General features: G+C 33.6%; 1 long non-coding RNA gene across 1 annotated transcript; it reads left to right on the forward strand.

Moving 5' to 3' along the window:
• The first annotated feature begins 289 nt into the window (after positions 1–289).
• LOC102210315 (uncharacterized) lies at positions 290–1,964 on the forward strand. Its single transcript, XR_312265.1, has 3 exons — positions 290–346; positions 437–465; positions 1,917–1,964. It is a non-coding gene; the product is annotated as an uncharacterized LOC102210315 (long non-coding RNA).
• Positions 1,965–4,005: the final 2,041 nt, after the last annotated feature.

The raw sequence follows: 4,005 nt of genomic DNA on the forward strand, positions 1-4,005 counted from the left end.
AAATGAAAGTTGTTTGTTTAAAACGAAACTTACTGAAGGATTTTAATTGTGAATGAGTTTATTATCTAAATAAAGTTGAAGCAAGGCTTTTTTGTCATTGTTTTGTTTTTGTTTCTTCCTGCCATGTGGGGAATGATGTAAAGGGTTTGAGAACCACTGGTTTAATTTAAAGAAGACAAATAGATGTAAAAGTTGCTGTGGGAAACCAAACCAGATTGCATTAATTTTAAAATATACTTTCATGTTTTCATTCTTTTTCCAGTCTGGTGCAGGCTCATTGTTGTCGTTGTGAGTCTGGCAACACTCATAACGGTTGTTCTGATCGTCAACATATTGACAAAAGCTGGTGAGAATAGTCATATGTAAACAAAAGGGTGGAAAAATCTGAATTTTGTTTTTGGAATCTGAACTTAAATCTTTTTTTTTGTCTTTTCAGTTGCAAAAGCAAAAATGGATGGAAACATGGTGAGTCTGTTAAACAGATTACAAAGTCAACTGTGAATAATCCATTTGTAAATCAACCCTTCCTTATGCACAAATCTTATAACCAGCTTTACCATAATGGAATCTTTGGAATGAGTACCTTCTCATGCAGTTCCAGTACAAACAGGCTTCTCATCCTGTGGTGTGATATGTGCCTCTATTGTAGTTTAAATAACCATGATAAATAATACCAAATAAGCTGAAAATTCATGGAAACTAAAAATCTCACATGATTTAAATCCTAGCGGCGTTTTGAGTTTGGAGAAATGTCTGACTTATTTTGACTATCAAAATAAAATAAAAAAATCCATCCATAAACTGAGTTCCATTCATGGACATGTTTTTGTAAAAAAACAAAACAAAAAACAAAAAACATCACACCAAAGCTACAGACAGCTACAGCCCGTTATTTTCATGGTTAATTTTATTCATTGATAGCATTTTTTATCCTAAGTTTTGGATGGAACTGTGCACCAAATGAGGGTCATGTCATGTTCTGGGTATTATAATGCAATTTCTTTAGTATAATTACCTTGTGCTAAATGAAGGGTAATGAATGAATGAAAGAGCCAATCACTCACAAGAAACAACAGAGAAGAATCTCCATTTGACAAAATTGGACTGGCATTCACAGTGCTAGACTTTTCAATAAACCTCATAAAATCACACTTGAATCCACATTTATAGCACACGTTGACTTCACAGTATATTTCGTCCATGCTTCATAGCCAATGTATCTGTAAGGCTGACCTGTCAGTCCCTCATGCCAAAAAGCAATTAAAGCAAAGTATACTTAATGACATGGACCTGGTAAAACTAGCAGAATAGTAATCTATATTTTTTAAGTTGTTGTAATCAGCAAGCACAGGAAAAAAATTACACTTTAAAACAGCCCATTTTTGAAGTCTTATGACTGCTCAAAGTACTTTAAGATACTAAAAGATACTCTTAAAAAGATCAACTTAAAAATATACTCTTACTTGTCATGTTTTCTAATCGCAATACAGACACGCAGATGAGAAGCGATACGGCCTTTCTATCATGTCTTTTGAAGTGTTATCAGTGTGGGCGTGGTATCACAGGAAAAAGTTGTGTGCAAATGTGACTTGTGGCTTAAATCGCTTATTGCATATACTAGGAGACTAGTGTGAATGTATTTTTAAAGCTTGTGTAATAGAAGAAATAAAAGAAAGAGACAGTGAGGAACAATGATTACAGTCTTTGTGTTTTGGATACCAGCACTTTGGTTTACAGGTAAGGAGCCATTTAAAAGACATAACAGAAATATAAAGAAAGTTCTACCTTCAAATGTTACTTCATAACATGCAGACAGGCGTGCCTAAAAATGCCTAAAGATTAGAGTCATTATATTGTTACTGGAAAATGTGACTATGTCAGACAACTCAAGAATGTAATTCTGCTTTATTTCACAGGGGTATAATGAGGAAGATGATGAAACAGTGAAGCTGGAAAATGCCCAGCCTTCTGATGAGGTCTGAACAACATCAGTGTGCTATATATTTGCACACCTTTAAAACAGAAACTCATTTTAACTCAGTATAAATTTGGGCAGCATTTAAGTCCTAATGCAATGCAGTAATCTTATTTCACTAAATATATTTTCTGTTATTAGTTATTAAAACATTTCTATTTTTGGACCAGAAAAGAACAAGAAGAAAAAACCAAGCAAAGCAAGAACTACTGGTGTCCCTCAATCTGTAGGTGTAGAGAATAATGGTACATAATCAAAATATTACGACCAATACATGACAAAACAATTCAGGCTGAGGCACTTTTATTACTTGATTTGGAAAAGTAATAAAATGCTCCTATTTAAGTAGGCAATGGGCATTGATAGGTCTTCATACCCTGAATGGGTAAACTGTCTTAAAGCCTATTAACATATTTTAAGGAACCCAATGGATCTTTTTGCCTCTGTGGCACTCCAAGGCACAGCCTAGTTCTTTAAAAAGCAGTTGTACAGAATATCTACTCATATTCACCAAAGCAGCTGTATCAAAAATATCTCTCCATGTACAAATATCAGAATGGAGATGGTCTGCAGAATGTATCATATGCAGAGATGGGCAGTAACGTGTTACTTGTAACCCCTAAACTTCCAAGCAAGCACCGCATGCGCTACGACGTAATGGGAAATTCACAGAGAAACTCGTGGATTCTTCAACTGACCGCTGCAGCACACCTGCACCAGGGCAAACATCCGCCTACCCCACTCCTGCTTTACAGGTCAAAATAGAGCAACAGGACTGCTAGTCTTTGATTTTATTTATTTTCTGCTGTGTTTTACTTGCATCTATTTGAAAGACTGAGTGTAAACACAAAAAATATTTTATTTTATGTGCTGGAATGTGCCGAAAATAAGTTTAAATATTAAACAAATTTCTTCCAGTCAGTGAATGTTGCATATAATTACATTTTTGATTGATGCATAAAGTTAAAAGATTAAAACTAATAAAACAAGTTTTAAAAAGAGACTTTTCCATTTGATTACATTCTGTATGATGGATTATGCAGAAAAAGTAGAATTGGGCTGAAAGAGCTATCGCTTTATCACCTATTCAGGTTGTAAATCGTGTTTTTAAAAAGTAACTAAGTAATTAATTACTTTTGAAAATAAGTAATCAGTAAAGTAATGGGATTACTTTTTAGGGAAGTAATCAGTAATTAGTTACTGATTACTTTTTTCAAGTAACTTGACCAACACTGATCATATGTGCTCACCTGTCTTAACCTTGACATCAAATATATCAATAATAAATATTTGTTATATTTTTATATTTTATATTTTGTGCTTTATATCCATTCGTGCAAGCACTTCGACATGTAAAGGTTAATATAATTTAGACCTGAGTTGAGGAATTTTTCAGCTGTAAAAACTTGAACTTATTTTTATGACTGTCAGTAAGAAGTAGTTGGAAATGAATTAGGGGAAGTTTTTGTAAGTCATGTTTTTAAAGATGTGTTCTAATGAGCTTTGAGTCTTATAGTTATAATATTTTAGCATAACACAATTTGCAAATAAAGAAATGCTTAAGAACTCTGTTGTTGTTTTGTATCTTATGTTCTTCCAGTCAGGCCTCCTATTTCCATTCTTAAACTTGTGTGTCATTTGAATACAGCCACTTGCCTTTTCACCTCTTACTTTTTAAAGCCATTTTAGAACTTTTTACAGTTTGATAAATGATTCCACTTTTGAAAATGTACTGCAGTCCCAAAGCAAAGTTCCTTGTTTGGATCTTTGTTTTGTAGGTAGACAATGCTTTCAGATATGGAAAGGGAAAATCTGTACGTTTGAATTAAATGTTACTCAAACTGTAGCACCGTACTGTAGTGATGTGGGAATCTCAACAGTATTGAACATGACGGCACGTTGATGATTACAAACATTTTTCAGTCATTAGTTTTCTCTGCCAGCCTTTAAGGTAATAAAACAAAAATCTAGCTATAGTTTCATAAACCTCAGCACTCTGGAGTACAATAATGAAGATCTGAGAAGTATTT

The sequence above is a fragment of the Pundamilia nyererei genome, unplaced genomic scaffold (assembly GCF_000239375.1).
Source record: "Pundamilia nyererei isolate P.nyererei 1_Seehausen unplaced genomic scaffold, PunNye1.0 scaffold00332, whole genome shotgun sequence".
In the NCBI taxonomy this organism is placed as follows: Eukaryota; Metazoa; Chordata; class Actinopteri; order Cichliformes; family Cichlidae; genus Pundamilia; species Pundamilia nyererei.